The 21,381-nt window shown below is 40.7% G+C and overlaps 1 long non-coding RNA gene across 1 annotated transcript in view; it reads left to right on the top strand.

Annotated features, from left to right (window-relative positions):
- Positions 1-17,367, top strand: part of LOC140686245 (uncharacterized) — a 47,511-nt gene extending 30,144 nt beyond the window's left edge. Inside the window, exons 2-3 of the long non-coding RNA XR_012059952.1 lie at positions 10,451-10,548; positions 17,135-17,367. This is a non-coding gene — a long non-coding RNA (uncharacterized lncRNA). The remainder of the gene's footprint in view (positions 1-10,450; positions 10,549-17,134) is intronic.
- Positions 17,368-21,381: the final 4,014 nt, after the last annotated feature.

Raw genomic sequence — 21,381 nt, 5'->3', positions numbered from 1 at the left:
GCTATGAACATTGGGGTGCAGGTGGCACCCTGAAGTAGATTTCCTTCTGGGTACAAGCCCAGGAGTGGGATTCCTGGGTCATATGGTAAGTCTATTCCTAGTCTTTTGAGGAATCTCCACACTGTTTTCCATAGTGGCTGCACCAAACTGCATTCCCACCAGCAGTGTAGGAGGGTTCCCCTTTCTCCACAGCCTGTCCAGCATTTGTCATTTGTGGATTTTTGAATGACGGCCATTCTGACTGGTGTGAGGTGATACCTCATTGTAGTTTTGATTTGCATTTCTCTGATAATTAGTGATATTGAACATTTTTTCATGTGCTTTTTGATCATTTGTATGTCTTCCTTGGAGAGTTGCTTGTTTAAGTCTTCTGCCCATTTTTGGATTGGGTTGTTTATTTTTTACTTATTGAGTCATATGAGCTGCTTATATATTTTGGAGATCAAGCCTTTGTCGGTTTCACTTGCAAAAATTTTCTCCCATTCCATAGGTTTTCTTCTTGATTTATTTCTGGTTTCCTTTGCTCTGCAGAAGCTTGTAAGTTTCATTAGGTCCCATTTGTTTATTCTTGCTTTTATTTCTTCTAGGAGAAAATTTTTGAAATGTATGTCAGATAATGTTTTGCCTATGTTTTCCGCTAGGAGGTTCTTGCCCTTCTTATTTCAGGGAATGGCACTATAATTTAGACACTGCCAAAGCCATAAAGCTGGCCTGCATCTTTGACTTCTTCCTGCCCTTCCATCACACCTGTGGCCAATCCGTCCACCTGCTGAAATGTTTTCTTCTCTCTCCTCCTGAGAGGGCCTCAGCAGGCCTCCACATGAACCTGCCAATAGTCCTCCCTGCCTCTATCTTGTCTCTTTCTAGATCACTTTGCATGTCTCCTCTACCTTGGAGGCACACAGAGTCCTTTGAGATGTGCACCTGTGATCTCTCCACCTGGTTGCTCATCTGCCTCCCGCACCCTGTGCTCGCTTGTAGACTATTTGCAGTTCCTGGAAGGGACCTGGCTCTCTTTGGCCTCCCTCCTTTGCATGCGCAGCTCCCCAGGGAGAAATGGCCTTAACATTATACGTTCACCTGATCACTTCTAGGGCATCTCAGAACTCAGCACAGTGTTTCCCTCCTCTGGGAGAGCCTTGGCTACAGTTCCGGCTCTCTGCCCTGAGCACCCTCTGCTGACTGTTATCCAAGCCCTCTTAACACGCCTCCTCAGCCATCACTTCACTGAGTCCTGTGCACCTAGGAGCTCCCGGAAGCAGGGACTGTGTCTTTTTCCTCTTTATTCTCAGAGCATTGTACAGACTCAGGTACAATGGTGGAGGGCACAGTGGTTATTCTGCAATTTCTCTAGAGTTGGGGCCTAGGGGTAACAGTCTGGTGGGAAGAAGGGCTTAGGGGATTTCCCCTGAAGCTACATTTTCAATTACCATTTCATGTTGTTTTTGTCTGCTATTTAAAGTTACGATTCTTAAAACAGAATGACGATTTCTAAAAATTACTTTACCGATGATTGAGGAAAATGGCAGTTTTCCATATTTAAGAATATTATTTTAAGTTTGTGTGACTGTGGTGGTGGAAAATAGAAATGCAGGGGCTACTAAAGCATTCTCATCCCCTTCCCCACTCTCAGGTCCTTTGGACAGAAGAGACAGAGGGATGTGAGGAGAAGGCTTGGAGGGTGCACCGTGCAGTGCTTTTAAATTGTGACAGTTACTTGTGCTTTTTTTTACTTTTTTTTTAATGGAGGTAATGGGGCTTGAACCCAGGACCTTGTACATGCTTAGCACGTGCTCTACCACTGAGCTATACCCACCCTTCCCCCCGATATTTGTGTTTTTAGTGGGCATAATGTGCTGGTAGCAGGTACTTTAGCATCAGACACAGTCACCTGCCTCTGACCATCACGTTAATACCTTTCCCCTGAGCTAGAGAGCTAGTCTGTTTCCAAAAGTTCAATAAATTATCTACATTTTCTTTTTTCTTAAACAAAAGGTATTAACTCATTTTTTTAGTATCGCCTATAAATATAATGTGATTTTATTAACCATTTACCAAAGTGTTAAGTGTAATAAATATTAAGTACAGATTTCTGAAGCATCAGTCATCACTGAAGATCCACATTCTGCTGTTCTCTCGATGTTAGTCACCTTACTATTGGAGTTCTGAAAGCAGCGCCAGGCAGAACTTGAGTACAAATGGGACACGGTTGAGCAGGAAGAACAAGTCCGACCAGAATAGGAGGCGCGGTGTCCCCACGTGGAGATAGATGAGATTACCCAGGAAGAGCGGGTGCTGTTTAGATGCACTTTAGTCTGTTTACTTCTGGACTTGTCAGCCTTGGCTGCATGTTGGAATCACCAGGGGACCTTAAAAAATGTTGGTGCCTGGATTCCATCACTGCAAACTCTGATGGTACTTAGTGGCCTGGGGTGCATTCTGGCATAGGGAAGTTTTTAAAGCTCCTCTGGTTATTCTAATGTGCAGCCAAGTTGAAGGAGCACTGCCTGGAATGGTGGACACAGAAGAGAAGTGAGGCCCTTCCTTCATAATAACAGTAAAAAGGGGGAAAAGAAAAAGACTGGTATAAGTGTATAAGAGGCATTGATTTGTATCCTTTCATAACACCAAAAAAAATGCAAAATATAAATTAGCTACAATGACATAGTTGTAGAAGGAAAGACAAATTGGTTTTTATAGTTGACTCCCATTTTTTCACATGCGGCCTCGTTTTCATAGTAGACTAAGTGCCCCTTTGTCTTGAACTAAGTCCCAGTCACTGCTACCCCTTCCTGTTGGGATGTGCACAAAGAAGCATGGCTCTCATCCTAAAGTCAGAAAGGGTAGAAGAAGCAGGGAAACATTTGTTGAGGTGCCATCAGTGTTTGAGCAGTGTTTGAGCTAGTCATGTTACATAATTGGAAATGTAAATTTATTGCTGCCACTCCTGCTGCAAAATTAAAAAAAATAAAACTATATATCTTTGTATCAACATTCCAGAGCTATGAAAAGATGATTTTTGAGTCATTTGTATTATTGCTTCTTTCCATCAGCTGAGATAATTTAGAGCTGTTTGTTCTTGCAGTCAGCAGCAGCAGGACAGAAGGTTATGAGCATGAATAACACTTGGAAAAAATGCTTTTATTAGGAGCATCTGAAAATGTCTCCAAATATAGATTTAATAAATGAATCACAGATCTACATAATGTTGGCATTGAAAAGATATGGAGAAAGCAGGTCGAAATCCTCTTTTATAAATGGAAAAAAATGAGGTTCAGCTACCAATAGAAAGTGACATTTGTCTTTTACAATGTAATAAGCTTCTAATAATCCCCATTATGAATAGCTCCCATTGTTTACAACTGAAGATGGGGGTAAAAGCATATGTTGGTGAATGACTGTACATTCAGAGATGAAAGCTGAATCTTAGACAAAATTAGATGTTCATAATGCTTTTGAGTCCTGAAAAACAAAAAACTTATCATATTGGCAGCATACAAAAAATACTGAAGAAAAGTTTTTTGGTCATTTAAACTACCAAGTTTAAATTTAAAATTGCCAGCTAATTAGTTTAAATTTTCATTGGAACATGCTTGTTGAAAAATTGAAGATGAAGACTCATTTAACTTTATAGTTCTTCCTTATTTAAAAAATTGCCTTTTTTTTTTTTTAGTTTTGTATTTGAAGTATTTTACTTTACTTGTGAAAGCATGCTCCATTGTTTAGAGAGGTCAGCGTTGTGGTAGTGAGATCTTGGGAATGAAGTTGCCTAAATTCATATTTGAACACAGTAGCTTGCTTCCTGAGTGATCTTGGACAACTTAACTTCTCTGTGCCATAGTTTCCTATAAAATAAGAATAAGAGAGTTGCTTCTTCATGACAGTGGTAAGGACGGGTCGAAGTAATGTACAGAATCTACTTGGAAAGCTTCCTGGCATAGAGGAAGGGCCATGTACTTAGTTACAGCTATTATTATACTATATCTGGTTTTATAATCCAGTTAAATCTTGAGTCTAACTGATTTCATCTGTTAAAAAATTCTAAATATAAACTCTAAAATGGAAACTCTTAAACTTCATAGTTGTAGCTAATTAACACATAAAGCTCAACCAAGAAACACACAGTGGAGACCAGTTAGCTGCAGACACCTATGATACTTTCTGTCCTGCACAGACTCTAAGCTGTCACTACCTTCACTTCTGAAATCAAAGGCAAGCTAAGGAATAGAGCTTTACAGCTTGGCCTCGTCAGGTGCTCAGACCATGGCAGGGACAGTTTACTGTTCACATGTGCATTTTCAAAAAATAGTATTAAAACGAACACTGTACATATTTTGTTGTGTGTTTGACATTGTTAACAGAAAAGAAAAGGAAAAAAAAAAACAGGAAAAAAACCCATGCATTTACAAACAAGGAGGCAATGTCTGAAAATTATTATTATTCTTTTTATGTTTAGGATTTAGTGACCAGTAAGGAGAAATAGCATTTCATTGGTGTAATCCCTTGATTGACTAAATTTGTTTTTTTAATAAGGAAGAAGAGCGTGTTCCATTTACCACCTGGGGAAAGTGTATACATATAACCCTTTGTGCAAGTGCTCTTTTTCTTGGTAAGAACCTGCCACAGACTTTTAAAATCTAATGTGAAATGCTGAGAAAACTGAAAGTCAAGTTGGGAACTATGTAGTCTCATAGAGAAAACTTTTTCCAGAGAAAATCTGAGCCAACGCAGGGCGCCACTCTGGAGGTTCCACAGTCTCTTCTGCACACAGTGCTTCCCCCAATTCTTTTCACCTCATTTGTTCAAATCAGATCAGTGGTTTAGGATTCTCCAGGGTTTGATTAAGAGACCAGATGGAGGCATTAAGATTTCTAAAATTTTCCAAGTGTAACAACCTAGGTAAAATATCTAAGAGTAGCCTAACAAAAGGATAGTAGGAACTATCAAAAAATAAAAGTAAACTACTGAAAGATATAAAAGATGCTTTAATCACATGATTCTAGATTAAAAGATCATATCTCCAAAATATCAGAAGTTATAAAATTCATTTGGGTTTATTGTGAATAAAATCATATTAGCAATATAATAATTAATAAGATAATGAGAGTTTTACTAGTTCAAGAATAGCCAGATTAGAAAGTAGGGCAGGAAGTCCAGATATGGGCTCTGATATCAATAATAATTTACTATAAGAGATGGAAGGCATTACAAATCAGGGAGATAAATAAAGGTTATTCAGTGAATGGAACACTTGTTAGCTACTTGGGGGGAAAAGAAAAGATTGAAATCATACAGTGAACCATGTATTATGATAAATTCCAGAAACATTTAAAAAGTAACACAATTAGAAAAAAAACTAGAAATAAATATGGATGAGTATACAACCTCTAGATGAACAGTAAGTTTCAGAGGAAATTATACAAAGATTTTCATGCATCATAAGCATCCTAATTTTAAACAAAACACCAGAGGATGTTATTTGTTTACAAATCCGACAAGGGGCTAATTCCTTCAATACATAGAGAGTTCAGATCACTTCAAATGTAACATCAAAATATCTCAGGAGCGTAGAAGGCAGAGAAGATGAACACACATTCACAAAGGAAAAAATAGATGTCACACTTCAATGGTAATTCACTCAGTGCACATCAAAATGAAATAGTTTTCCACTTCTCAAGTGACACAGCTCTGTTTATGAGGATGAAATGTCAGTGATCACCAATCCCATGCCTAGGTTACTGGATAATTTTTGTGAAGTATGGTTGATTTACAATGCTGTGTTAATTTCTGGTGTACTCCTCAAGCCTTCTTAGAAAGCAGTCTGACAGTTGATATCAAGAGTCAAAAATATTCATATGTTTTAATCCACTAATTCAGCTTTGAAAAACTTTTAATCAGGAATTATTTCAAAATGACAGGGAAAAGTCATTATGGATGCAAGTCACAGACATATATAAAATCTCAGCCAAAATATTCTTCCAACTATTCACAAAGTAGAATAGTATGCAGCCATGAAAAAGTGTGTCCATGAAAATATTTTATGACATGTCAAAGTGTTATGCTTATGATAGATTTGAGAATAAAATTAATATATAAAATGATTTGTAATATACAAACAATGCACCGTTCTGAAGAAATTATGTCTATAGGTCAAAGCATTATTCTTATTTTTTTTTTATTCATTTTCAGATTTGGAGTCTTTTGATTGTAGGTGACAAAATCAATCTCCAATGTGTTTAAACAACAACCAAAAAATGGGGATGCATGGGATTTATTGGTTCCTGTAAATGAAAACCTCAGGTCTGAGGTCTGGCTTCAGTCAAGGAGAGATACTCTAGCCTAGATGATGTCAAGGGCTGCTTTTGTCCTGTCTTCATTCTGTGTCCAAAGATGTCTCAGCATGTTGCTTCTAGGCACGCAGCATCCCAGATCATCCATCCAAACCAAGACAGGTCTCTTTTGGCAGCTTCCTCTCTTAATAGAGGAAGCTTATGGTTCACATGGGCACCAGTAAGTATCTCCTCACATAATAGTGGCTCTTCCTGGGTTATTTGCCAATTCTCCAATCATGTGCGAGGCCAATACTATGAGGGGTATTATTTGTCTTAAACCAACTGAGATCTACTTCTGGTGCTTCAGAAAGAGTGGGTCAATCGAGGTTAAATCACAGGACTATAAACAAAATAGAGGTTACTTATCCTATAGCAAGTTCTGGGTCCTCTTCTAAGACTGGGGACAGATCCAGGACAGCAATTCTGTCCACTACTGAGTACTTTCAAATTTTCTTTAATGAGCAAATGTTAAATTTATGATCAGAAAATGTGATAAATAAGAAGAAACTTGAGGAAGGAGAATGGAAAGCTTTCCTGTTTCTTAAGAAATAGTGAACCCATTAAGTGCTTGGAAGAAAAATGGAAATGTGTCAAGTTTGTAAAAGTTCTGAAATGAATTAGAATTGATTTTACAGACCATGTAGGAGACAGTGCTATACAGTTAGTGTGTCTTTGGGCTCTTTGAGTATTTCAGTACTTTCACTGAATAGTTGCTTGATTTGGGGCAAATTGCATCATCTCCACGTGGCTCTATTTCCTCATCTGTAAAAGATATAATATTACCTTCCCCACAGGGTGATTGTGAGGATTTTGAAAAATAGATGTGTGCTGAAGCAATAGTAAGCATTTAAGGATTCTTAACTATTATGTTTACTTCATATATAATTAAAAAATTATTATGCAGACTTTTAAAAATACATACTATTTAAATGGCCTTTATGTGCTGTACAAGAGAGGAAGGCTTAATATACCTTCTATAATACATTTTTCTCAGCCTTAACTAATTTTCACATTTAATCACACACACACCAAAAAGTTATTCCTTTCACAAGCATGAAGATTTAACTGTGAAGAAAAGGATGATGAAAGAGAGTAGAGGAGAAAATAAAATGCTTTCTCTACAAACTGATGGCTTAAAAACTAATAAAAACACCTTTTTAAGACTTTGGTCACCATATTCGTAGCTAATACTTACGCAGAGTTTTTCACATGCCTGCGGTTAATGTTCCAAATTTTTTCACAATTAGTAAATAATTGATTCATCACAATAGTCCTATGAATTGCTATTGTTATTCCCCCATTATATGGGTGAGGAGATTGAAGCCACAAGAGGTTAAGAAATTTGCACAAGGCCCCACAGCTAGCATCAGAGCTGGGATCCAGATGCAGGAGTGTGGCTCCAGGAGGGGCTTGTAAACACTCCCTCTGCTCTCCCCTGCAGGTGCAAACCAGCCGCCCGCTGCTGTAAATAACATGATGTGGTTCACTTAGTCCTGAAATTCACATTCTTTGTAGCTTTCTCTCTGGGGCAGCCATCAGGAGCAGCCAGGGACACTGAGTACATGCTTCTGGACTATGACCAAGAAGGTAGATGGAAGGAAAACAGTTTAAAAATGGGATCTTTAATGCGCATTCTTCAGTGGCCAGAAAAAAACCTGCCTAGTGAGGAACTGAAACCCTATTAGCCACGTGCAAATTATGCTTCAGACACCCCCGCTGCCCTTGGGTCCACACAGTCAGAACTACAGTGGATCAGGGACATGAATCTTGTGCAAATGCAGGGAGTAGGAATACCTGCCATTTTAAGATCTCAAGGAGTATGAAAAGCATGTGAAGCTTTCATCAGCAGAGACATGCTGTCACTTCTATTGTTTCCCTCAGGGCATGTCCACAGCTTCACTGGTTCTATTCAGAATGAAGATGACAGCTAGCACCTGCTGAACCCTGAATCAGTGATAGGTTCCCCCTTGAAAGGAAGCATATCCCCTTCATGGGTTACAACTAGTTCATAACATAAGTAATTCTACAGATGTAGAAGGGATACTTTCATTTGTTCTGCTATCACAGACTTCCCTCCAAAAGAACATGCCACCAGTTGCCCCATTTTGACCCATTAAAATATACTTAATAGGCTTTCTTCTTTAGTGCAGTTTTAGGTTTACAGAAAAATTCACAGAAAGTGGAGTTCCCATATATTCCCTATGCCCTGCACACAGCTGCTCCTGCTGCCAGCGTGTTACATTAGTGGATGCACTCATTCTTTTTGACATCTTTCATTCCTCCTCCCCTAAAATTTAACATGCCTGATATTCACGTCTCTTATGGCATTTACGTGCGATTTATATCACTTCTCACGTTTATGTGAAGTTTACAACACATGCATGTTTTCTGTTTAAGCTGGGTTGGGGGCAAGTTTTCTGTGTAAAAATACGATCATTAGTGAGTCTCATGCTGCTGGGTTTTTGGGTTGTCAGGTCCTGTTGACCATTGCTTCAGTTATTGGGATCATTGTCTACGGACTTTCAGTGTTCATTGTATTTTCTGCAAAACTTCCCAAGAACCTGAGTGGAACAGACCCAATCCAAAAGTACCTGACTGTGCAGGTGGGCCACGCCCATCACTGCTTCCCTCATCAGTTTTATCATCTTCATGACCCTGAACGCCATATATGAGAACGTGTCAGTCATGATGACTGACTCTGGTAAGCTCCTCCTGCAGCTGAGATAATTTCTACACTAGTTTTAGAACCAGGTCAAAACAGAGACTATCTTTTAGGAACTTGAATTGCAGTACATTACAGTCTTTAGTTAACTTCAACTGCAAACCTATTTTCTCTAGCCTATATGAGAAGTGAATTAGCTCCATTTTTGCATTAGTAAAAGGGACAAAGGACGCTTTAGAATGTCCAAGCTCTGTGTAAATATGTCAGTGTTTAATAATAATTTCAATTACATTAGATAATGTACCCTATTGTTGAAAGTAAATAGTCTCTGTATTGCAAATAAGTGGAAGAGGGTCATGGTTCCAGTGGCAGATTTGCTTGCGCGTTACGGAGAGGACAATTAATCACACTGTTATGTGTCTCCCCCCATGCTGTTCCTGTTAGTGTAGCTCCATTCTCATCAGCTGCGGCTTCTATAATAAATGTTTCTTCTCTCTGGCTTGTATCCCACCCAGCGGCTTAGCGGCCTAAGTTAAGTGTTTCCCACACGTTGCATGTGGCTGGGTGGTTCTCCCAGTGGTCTGCTCAGTGGTCATCTTCTGAAAATACTAAGACCAATTCAAATTCTGAACTAGGAGGATGATCGTTTTATGTTCCCCAAATGTTTCTAGCAAGTTGCCCCGTGTTTTGTTTGTCTTCTTCAATAGTCCTACCTTACTGCCGTTCAGGGAGACAAGAGAATTTTATTTAGCAGGATGTTGAGAAGTAGCTTTCTTTCAAATTACACCTGACAGAGGACAGTTCTTGACCATTGGATACTGTTGTGCTTATAAATTTTAAGGAACGGGTGACTTTTTTTTTTTTTTTGCCTTGTGGGATATTGCGTTCTTAGTGGGAGAAACTCTTACAACATTGTGTACAGTTGGAAATAACATAGTGGATAAGTTAAGAAATTCAAAACAGCTGATATAAAACAGTGTGAATTGCGTATATATATATATATATATACACATACATATTTAGCGTGTTAACTCATGTGTCCGTGGCTTTGATTAGGGTCTCAAAGCCGTTCACAATTTTGCAGACTTACCTTTTCTTTATTCTAGCTGCAGAGCTCCCAAGGACCAGACTGACTATGAGAACAACCCAGCCATGAAGGTGTTCTTGTTCCACTTTGTCAACTACTACTCCTCGTGTTTCTACAACACATTCTTTAAGGGCAGATTTGTGACTTATCTGTGAGATCTGGTGTATTGGCTGTAAAAATACAGAAATGAAGAGGTGTGAATACAGCTTTGTGTTCTGACAGTCTAACCTGTTTCAGGTTTTCTCTTAGTTGCCCAATGAAGAGTGTCTTTACTCTCTGTTCCTTAGATATTTTAGGCATAAAATAATGACTTTATTTCATGTTAGAGCTATCCAAAATTTAAATGAGATTTTCTTTCTAATATTCCAGTGTGACTCAAGTGGCTGTCTCCTTGAACTGATGACACAGCTGACAATAATCATGGGAGGACAGTCCATCTGGAATAACATACAAGAGGTGTTACTTCCGTGAGTACTCAGTCATGTGATCTTGGGGTGAGAACGGCCCACCCACCCACGTCATTTTCCTGCGTGGCCATCTCTAGAACAGGGGAGACTCTCTGCTTATTAAAGCTCTCCAGATAAGATGATCCAGCCAACATTATAAATGTACCTGCTGTTTAATAATTATGTTTAAATACCTTCCTTTTTATGTTTAACATAAATCCTCAAGTGCTATAGTCTCTGCTTATTAGCACAGCACTGGGGACTGACTGATCAGAGCCCTTTTTGGGGCCATGAACTAAGTTTTCCTACAACTTCCTGCAAATTTCTCCTCCTTTTATATATGCATTTAAAAATCCATAACAGGAATTTGTTGAGTGCCTAGTATGTGCTAGTCACTGTATTAAATGTTGTACATATATGTATGTGTGCATGTGTGTGTGTGTACAATTTAATCACCCAAACAATCCTTATTCTTATCTTCCTTTTGCAAATGAAGATCCTGTGGCTTAAAGAGGGTAACTGATTTGCCCAAGCTCTCATTGCCAATAAGAGACCACTGTGGGACTCAGATGTAAGACCCTATCTCTCTGAATCCAGGTTCTTCTAAGAACAGAGACTCTCTTAGGGTCCTAAGGCACAGGGTTACATAATGTTTTAAGAGACACTGTCTAAAATAATAACAACAGAGGTTTTGACTTACTGTTCTCTTCCTAAAAATGAGAAAAGCAGATGTTAGCAAAGGTCACACTGTCCTTTTGATTTTCACATAAGCCCAATCCCACATCAAAGTGGACAGTCCAGTGTTATCTGCAATTTCTGAACATTTCAAGGAGCTTACTGTATTCGCTTTCTGTTGCTGTTGTAACTAGTATCCCCAAACATCATGGTAGTAGGAAGAAAAAAGAAAAAGTCTCCACTAAACAACACAAATTTAACCTTGTAGGGTTCTTGAACGCAGAAGCCTGCTGAAGTCAAAGTGTTGACACGGCTGTTTCTGAAGGCCTCAGGGGAAACTGTATCTTTGACTTTTCTGTCTTCCAGAGGCCACCTGCGTCTCTTGGCCTGTGACCTCTTTTCTCTGTCTCAAGGTCAGCATGGTTGTGTGCCTCTGACTCTGAACCTGTGGTCAGATCTCCTCTCCTCTCTCCCCTCTTCTGCCTCCTTCTTCCTCCTTTAACGACCCTGGTGATTACACTGAGCCCAAATCTATAATCCAGCTGGTCTCTCTTAGAGTCGACTGGTTAGCAACCTTAACCACATCTGCAACCATAGGCCCCTTTGCCAGGGAATCTGACCTCTTCCTATGTTCTGTGGATGAGGACATAGACATATTGGCGGGGAACATTTTTCTGCCTACCACACTAACCTTTTTAAGATAATTTCTGGCTTTGAGTATCTGTTTTCATGAAACTGTTGATCTCTCTTCTGTCTTGCCTTCCACACCAGCATTATGCTCCTGGCCAACCTAACTGCAGAGCTCGTCCCTCTCTGTGGTGTCCCCCAAAACCACTTACACAAGCAGGTGTTATTGTTGTTTGTAGCATGGGGGAGAAACTCAAACAACTTGAATTTTGAAATAAAAAACCTCCATCATTTTAAAATCTTCCATGCCACTATAAAATTTTATTTTTTTAACTTTGTTTTTTAATTTTTAAACTATTTTAAACTTTGTAACTTTTTTTAAACTGTACTTTTTTTCTTATCATCCTTCATTGTAGGCTCCAGAAACCTGGTATTCTGCCCACCGCATCCAAGTTTCCTTTCATTGTTTCTCCTCCCTTTCTTAACCTTCCTTCTCTCTCCCTTATTACCAAGTTTCTGTCCATTCTCTTTATAGGGCAGTTAAATTATTTTTTCTTTCTTTCTTTCTGTTTTTGCAGAGTGAACACATTTTCGTGTCAGTGTGTCCTTCCACATTTCTTCACAAGGGCTTCATCTTTCAGCTTCAGTGTGGATTCCTGGGGTCTGTCTCGAAACAAAGGCATTTCCCTTGTCCCCCAGCTCACCACGCCCCTCAAAAAAATGATTCTGATCTCCGCTGTGAAATGAAACTTTTTTTTCCCTACTGTGCAGTAGACAACCCTTAACCTGAGCTCACAGTCAGATATTTCCAGAGGAGTAAAAGTAGGTCATGTGCAAATAATACTACTTTTCTCTGTGAAAAGTAATAGATCAGATAGAGGAAACACTTAACTCAGATTACTCAAAATAATTTCCTGAAGGAAATAAGTAAATTATTTAATACTAAATTTTGTTGAATCTGGTAATCCGTGAGCTATTTTTACCAATCAAGAAGGATATATTTCCAAAACTGTTACTTAGCAATTTATGTGAAATGAAACTTGCTCACATGAACTAGTTTAAAATAAAGGATGCATTATAGTATCTGTGGTCTGTTTATACCTTCGCTTAAGTAAGCACATTGTTCTAGGTTCCAGTGAGCTGAACTTTGCCTCCATGTATTTCTACTATGGGCTAAAATATTTAGGGAATTTATTTTGAATTATGTTTCCCTTTTTTGAAAACCAGGAATTCTGAATTGAAGCCAAGTTCGAGGGTGGCTTGTTTTTTCCTCACTGCCTCTTCTCTTTGTATAAGTGCAGTTTCCTTCTTAATTTTTCATATAAAATCCTAACAAACCAAAGATCTATCAATTACTCTTGCTGCACCAAAACTATACCCATCCTCAAAAATACATAGGAAAGGAAAAGAAAACTTACCAAAATTAGCGACTATTTTCATGCTTTTTAAATATGTCTAAAGGAACATAATGAAATGAATTTCACCATATCTCACCTGCCTCCGCCCCCCCTATCCCATGTAGGGTTCTTGAGTAGGATTCTGGGAGCAAATTAAGGACAGTGATGCCGTGATCCAGGCTCCCTCTGGGGTCTCCCCAGCACTTGGATCGGCACCTGGTATAAAGTAGGTCTCAGTCCGAGCCAGCTGAGTGAGTGAATGACTCACAGGCATCGAATGCGTAACATCAGTGAATTAACAGCATTCTTTGTAGGACTCAGACAATAAGCTGAGTGCCCTGTGGCCTTCCCAGCCTCACATACTATTTTGATGTTGGGGTCATTTCTGGGAATGTTATTCTGTACTGGACAAAAGGCTAGTACAATTCCAGGGTTAAGCAACTTTCCTAGGGAAATTTTATGATAAAATATAAAGAAAAATAGTTAAATGCCCAAAATGACATAGCATAGTCCTTTGGTGTTTAGATAATGTATTGCTGTAATTTTCTTACTTTATATGTTTCTACATTTTCCACTGTGTGTATGCACTACTATATAATAAGAAAAAGCAAATGTTTAAAAGAGAAAATTTCTCTTCTCCAGATATGATTTGGTTAGAGGATGAGTCAGATACATATAATAAGAGAATCTTAAATACATGCGTCCATAATTCACTCTTTAAATTCAGGAACAGGAAACTCAGGAATGAAATAGTTTAAGAGAATCAAAGATACTTGTATTCAAGATTAGCAAGTAGGAGTGTCCTCAACAGAAATGGTGATAATCTATAATGCAGGGATTAAATGTGATAATGAAGGTACAAAGACAACATGAAGTAGAAAATGCCACATGGCAAGCACAGAGTAAAGGGCAATATACTATGATTATGCCAATATGTGTGGTCAATTCCCAAGCAAATGATTGTGTAACCCCTGCTAGAGGGAGAAAGCTTCCAGCCTTGGCAGGAGAGGGGGGAGGATCCAGTGTCTGTATTTTTTAAAATGTGTACAGTTGCTTCTCATGTGCAAATTGATATCCCTGCACAAGAACCTTAAACCAACAGAAAGCCCAAAAGACCGTGGACAATGATGGGTAGAAGACAGCCCAAGCTTTTCTGCCACAGATGAGTGATTCCACTCAGGAACAATGAGCAAGAGGCTCAGAGTCTTAGCTAAGGACAAGCAAGTCGGGACTTCTAATATGACCTAATGCCATCGACGGGGGAGGGCAGTTCAGCACAAGAAGGGAGCGCCAGGTGAGTTAACATGGAAGTTTCATTCTGGATCCAAACCGTGATGGATTTGGGTCCCAGAGGGTAAAAGCCCTTCTTCCCTGGGGCATGGACCGGATTCCACAAGTGGCTGAGACAGGAAGTATGAGGCAGAGAAAAATTCCCCCAGGAGAATCCCGAGTCTGGGTGCCAGGGAGGGTAATGGACGAGTGCGGTCCCAGCGCCACCCGCACTGCAGGGCTCCGAGGGGCTGTGGAGCTGTGCGCCCCCGGCCGGACCACAGACCTGCCTGCAGCGCTCTGGGCTGCAGCCTGGGGAGTGGCTTCAGCAGCAGGCTGGCCCCGTCATTTTCGTAGGTGCTACAGTGACCCCCACCCCTGTGGCCACGGTGATCCCAAGCCAAGGGTCTAAGTGACTTCAACCTTATTTACAGGTGACCACAGCCGGTTAGCCTGTGCTGCTCAAAAGGAAGACCCCACATGGGGTTTTGCTGTGTCAGGGGGGTTGCTAATACCTGGCCTGCTTTGAATTTTTTCATCCTCATAGCAGCCTGGGCAGTGGAAGTTTCATCTCTCAATTTTATTTCAACTTTTTTTGTTGAAACTATAGTTGGTTTACAATATTGTGTTAATTCTTGTTTAATTCTTGGACTATATATATATATATATTCCTTGTCATATACTTTTCCACTAAAGGCTATTAAAAGTTATTGAGTGTAGATCCCTGTGCTATACAGAAGGATCTTGTTGTTTGAAACAAAAATTACTAAACAAAGTAACAAAGTAAGCAGACTAAACCTAGCCATGTATATGACACAGTTGAGTTTATCTCAGGATTTAAATGTGGTTTTGATCTCCAGGATCTCTTTATCAAATTATCATATGTAAAGTGCCTGTGGAACACTTCTCAGAAAAATGTTTTAAAACCATAAGATTTAGAGAATAAAGAAGGAAGATAATTATACTGAAAAGCAGATATCAAAATATAGAAATGGGCATTTGTGATACAGTAATATCTGAAATATTGGAAGAACGTGTTGAATAAGAGGATCCAGTGGTGAGTCTACTAACCGCAACATTCTGCCATAGCAGTGAGTGTAAATCATCTTCTGAGATCTGCAACAATTGCATTTTGAATGTAAATAAAGTTAAATAACAAATAAGCCATGAAGTGTGGATTCAGATTCAGCGGTATCTCGAGTCCATATCCCCAGCATTTCCCAGGGCTCCCTGCTCTTCCCCTAATGTCATTGAAAGAAGTGGGGAAAGATTGTGAAGCGAAGGGCATGTTCCATTGCAAAGAAATCTCGTAGCAGACCTGGGAGCATGGCCAATGAAAGGTTAATGCTGAAATTAGAGGCCATGGGAAACCAAGCAGAGGCAGCTCTTTACAAGTCACATCATATGCTCTGTGTGTGTCTACGTGTGTATGCATACAGACGTGTGGGCATGTATGATGTATACACCTGCCTTTCGTGTGAAGCCGCCTCACTGTCCAAATTTGAAATCCATCCAAACGTGCAGTGCTGTCAGCCGAAGCTCAGCCAGATGCTAAGTTGTCTGTTGTTGCTCTGTCTCTTCTGCTGAACTCCACGAGTAAACCACGTGCCACCTGTTGCTTTCAGAGACAACAGCTCTGTAGGCTACAGGTCCATGCCTTGTTTCACTGCCAACTCTGATTTCCTTTCAGGACAAATTGCCATTTGAAAAAGGGGGAAGCATTCAGTTGGCCCACAAGCCTCTGAGTGAGGAAAAAACATAACGTTAGAGACAGCTCTGTGGGACAGCATCCAGAAGGGGGCAGAGCATTGGGCTGCGAGTCGAGGCTGTGTTTCTTTCAAGCTCTGCACTGAATTTGAGGTGGCATGTCACTTCTTTGGCCCTTGATTTGTTCAGCTTATATTAGGGTCTTGGACCTGTTCTATCCAAATTAGAGTATCACTTTTTTGCTCGGTGACCCTCCAGGGCTCCGCAATTCCTTCAAAGGGAAAAATGCCCACATCCTCACGGCAGCCTCTAAGGCTCCACCCCCAAAACCACCACTTATTTCCTATTCACTGTGGCCCACACCAGTCTCCATGCTGTCTGTCCAGCGTGAGGGACCTCCAGGCCTGTGATCACTGTTTCCTCTGCCCATTCTCTGCAAACCCCTTTGCTCCCGTCTTTGCCTTATTCAAAGGTCACTGCCCCATCCCCACTCCTCCCTAGCACACATTCTTCACTCTCCTTTATTTTCCTCCACAGCACTTATCACCAGCTCACAGAACCTGTATTTCTTTCTTTTACTTATTTTCTCTGACGATTTTCAGACTGGAAAGGCCATGGTGGATAATAGCAGAAAAGTGGGGGTAAAAAAGACAAATGAGGGAAGGCATCTTCTAAAAGCTAAAATGCCCACCTGAAAAGGAGGTAGGAGATAAAGTAGTAGTAGTCGTTACAATTTTGGTAAACCCAAGGCACGTAGTCAGGACTAGTTTTCACAATATTTGAGGGTAGGGAGGCAGCAATAAAAAGAAATTTATCCTGAAAACAAGAAATTAAATTCTTGGGAAGATGATGTGTTCAGCTTGAGATATCAGTAATACTTTTATGACCTTGGTCTGATAATATCCTGCCTTATAATTTGATCTGTTTGACAGCTGGATCATGAATCTAATGATGCCACAATTTCGGGAGCAGAACAGACCAACCCACGATGGGAACGGGAAAACCATCTGTATCCCATGAGCAAACTGGGGTTATTTTATGAATACCCTGAAATGAGTAAGTCATCAGTGGAGATTTCTGTGCTGTCGGTTATACTAGAGTATGCTTTGGGTCTCAGAAGCATCGGTTACCAAGCCAAACAATGTCCTAGCATACCGAAACGGAGCCCGCTTTTTTCCATTAGATGCAGTTATGCAGTCAGGCTTTCAAATAGGGTGCCTGTGTATATCTTTGTCAATATTTATGTTGTACAAAGCTGAAGATTTACTGCCAAGGAATGAAATGGAATACTTATTCAGATATGTCTCCACCATTGATTCTCAGATCCTTCTGGTCATGTCGTCTAAGGATGAACTCAGAACCGTTACTAGATGTGACTCAGCTCAGGCTGTAGCCCGTGTGGCACAGCTGTTGGCTGATATCCTTCTAAACAGAGTCATGTGAGCCAGTCAGCCTGTACAGAAAGCCCGCAAGCGCATCCTGCCTCATTGCAGCAAGGTGCACCGGGTCACCCCTTCCACATCTCACACCTGCCTTTGATATTGTTCCTATTTCTTCTGGCTGATGGTTTCTGCCTGGTTCCTTGAGTGACCTCATGACACATCACTGGCTTGAATTCAGGATGAATTTGCTGATCTGGAGTATCGGTAGAACACAGATCCCCTCCTTCTCCAATGTCTTTGTCCATTTCCGTACATTTGCTTGGGCTCTGTTCCTCTTGGTTGAACTTGGTTTTGAGCTCTCAGTTGCCTTTAAATTGTTGCATCTCAAAATAGATTTCCATAGGAAACGTTATCTTTTCTATTATGCATGGTGCACTTTTATCTACTAGAAGGCTGTTGATGTGCACGTTTTGTATCTGAAACCTTTCAGCTCACCACTGCCTTGAAGTAGTTTTTTTTTTTTAAACTTAGGAGACAGGAAAGGATTTTTGTCAATAGGCTTTGCATTTATGCATGCAGGTTCTTGTCTGCAAAGGCACCCTTTGTGCTTCCTGTTTATAAGTCTACAGATGGAGTTTTCTTTTTCCTAAATTACATTCTATATATAAAATAATTGCTTTTAAAAATATACATTATACATAGAAATGCATCTGGTTCCCTCGGTGAATGAAAGGTCATATTGTGGCATCTTCAGTCAGCTATGCTTTGTGGCCTGGTGTCTGATTTGAGTTTCATCTTTGATTTTGCTGTGTTTAGTGACCAGGTTCCATGAAGGGTGCAGCTGCTGTCCCTGGTGTAGAAATTATGTTCGTTTATTCTTCTTATTTTCAAAAGGACTTTAAGCCAATGACCTGTTATTCCAAAATGAGTCATAATGGTAAATATGTCTTATTGGGGGTATTATCAGCATTAATAATAACAACAACATTCTGGGGGCAGCATATCATTAGGTATTTTAACACACACAAAAAAAGCCTTGGAAAAAAGTTATTGTTCTAATTAAGTCAAATAAATGTCATGAAAGGAAAAATTGTACGCTTTTGGGAGAAATTGATAGGGCTTTTAGAACTTTATAGTCTCATTAAAATACCAATTAAATAATTCAGCCTAACTCTACCTTACATAACAGGATGGAGTAACAGCTATTCTAGAGAGATTTTTCAGATTTATTCGTTTTCCTATTATCTAAATAATCCCTGACGAATTAGAAAATTCAATCCATTTCTGAGAGTAGGAAGTCTGTTATTCTGTATTCAATGCTGGAGTGAAACTTATTTTGTGTTCTTTTCATTCATGGGAGATAGAATTTCCAAGTGCTTTTTGAATTATTTTTGTTCCTCTAAAATAAATTGCCTTTGGTGGTGATCTCCTGACCTCAGTTTCCTCCTCCCAGTTTTCCCCATGATCATTAATGACACCCCACCTGCCTTTTAGTTATGCCTCTTAGCTGCTGAAGGGGAACAGCTACTGATAGATGACCCTGGAGCCCTCCACCCGTGCTTCGTTAGGCCTTGCACGCAGCCACCAACCCTAGTCTCCTTCGCCTGAATTACCTTTCTCTGCTTTTCTGCCTGGAAGGACTCTTGCCAAGCCTTGACAGGGACCCCTCCACTTTTTAGAGATTATCTGCTCTCCTGTCTAGGCATGAATTGTACTTGATTCTTGTCTTGATGGTGCATGATCGTGTCCATGTCCATTGTGCTCCCCGACTGTAGTGATCCTGTCGGAGGCAGTAGTCAGACTTTTCATCTTCCCGTCCATGTCTGGAGCACCACAGCCTGGACCCTGGTTCTCCTACGTGTTTAAGTGACTTGAGCTTGGAGTTTCAACACACTCACATACAACTATTAGATGAGGTGGCGGTAACATTGCCCCCAATGCCCCCACAAGGTTCTATATGGCAAATGGTTTTTTCTGAGTGAAATTTATCTTCTATTTGTTTTCATGAATTCCCCACTGTCCTTTGAAGATTATTAGAGTAACCCTGAGTTGTTAACCACAATATCTCTCCCCCCACCAGTGAATGATCCTGCTGCCTGAGAACTCAGACATGGGACATAAGAGAAATAATCTATCAGTCTTAAAATCTGGAAGCCATAAGATACCGTTTTGTACTTAGAGCACCCACAGCACAAACACCAGTCTCTCAAGAATTTGACGCTGCCTTCCCAGAGGGCGGGTGCCATAAGTGGAATGCTGTGAGGGATGAAGTGAGAGCTCTGCATCTCTGGTACTGCCTTTTCCACCCTTGCTGTGTTAACTTGATCTTCCCTTCATATATTATGTTCTCCATTTAATTTACTGCATTTAATATCAGTTGTTCTTCAACATCTCCTTGCACCCGCCCCCTCCTTTCCCTATCTCTCCAGTGCTCTCCCACCCACTCCTCTCCTGCGCTCTCCAGGAACAGGCCTGTCTCCCCCACGCCCTCACCTCTGTTCTGACTGCCCACCACCTGCACTGACATTTCCTTAACTCCGCAGAATAAACTTTCCAAAATGGCAGCTGAGTAACTGGGGGCGATTTTAGACCTCTCATCTCTTTACTGATTCATTCATTTATCCAACCAACAAACATTGAGTACTGCTATGCCAAACACTGCATCAACTGCTGGGGAGACCAAGACAGGTAAGACTTGGTGTCTGCACTTCCCAGGCCAGGCGAGGCATGGCAAGTAGTTAATGGATTGCTAAGCAGGTGAACACAAATTGGACTTCCTAGAGCTGGAAATATTTGAACTGAATCTTGAAAGGTGAAAGGAAGTTAGCTCTCAATTTTGTGGTAGAGGGAGTGGACACTTCATGCAGAGAGGTAGAGACATATATGTGTACACAGCATGAAGTGGCTTGGCCAGACTGAAGAACAACAAGTAGAGCTAGAACAAAGGATCCATAGGTGGGAATATCAGGTGCACAAGGCCTCTGTCACGATGGGCCTTGTGTGCTTAGACTTCAATATATCCTTAAGGAAGCAGGGATATATTGGAATATTTGTAAGAGAATTGCATAATGTTTATGTTGCAGAATATCTGGTTATTCTGGCAGCAGAATGGAAGATACTATTTTTGGGGGGAGGCCCATATTTTGGGGGAAAGGATATTTCGGGGACCAACCCAGGTAACCCAGACAACAATTGGCACATGCCTGCAGAGAGGCCGTGGGCAGAAGGAGAGAGACATGGGCGGCATAAGTGGTGACTGCTGCAGTGGGGACTGCAGGACCGGGGCGGCGGGCCGCAGAGCTGCTGAGTTGACTTTCAGTGACCCATCCAGAGAGCAGATCTGCAGGGGGAGTGTAAGGGGAGGAGCTGGTTTCGAGGAGATGGTTCTGTGTGTGACATTTGGAGTGTGAAGTGTCTATGGGACATCTAAGGGGTGATGTCCATTGTTAAGCTGGTTTCACCAGTCAGGAGCTCAGAGGAGCTGTGGGTGAGGCTGTGGGGGCGATTCAGTCCTGCCAGGTGGAGGACTGAAGACGAGGCCTTGGGGAAAAGGGCCATGTACATGGCAAATGGGAGAAGAGAGGACCACCAAGAGAAAGAAGAATAGCAGTGCAGTTGAGAGAAAACGAGTTGAGGCAACACAGAGAAGGCTGTAACCTGGCTTAAGAGGGATTTGAACACTGAATAAAAGGAGCGTAGTGAGAAAGGGGGTTGTGTGGGGCATAAAAGCAAGGGCTAAAGCCCACCTCTAATTGTCTAAACTGAGGAAAAGGCGGAGGAGGACTACACTTAGGTAG

Source organism: Vicugna pacos, chromosome 16, assembly GCF_048564905.1.
Source record: "Vicugna pacos chromosome 16, VicPac4, whole genome shotgun sequence".
Classification (NCBI taxonomy): domain Eukaryota; kingdom Metazoa; phylum Chordata; class Mammalia; order Artiodactyla; family Camelidae; genus Vicugna; species Vicugna pacos.
The sequence above is the reverse complement of the archived record's forward strand: the minus strand, read 5'-3'. Positions and strand labels throughout refer to the sequence as shown.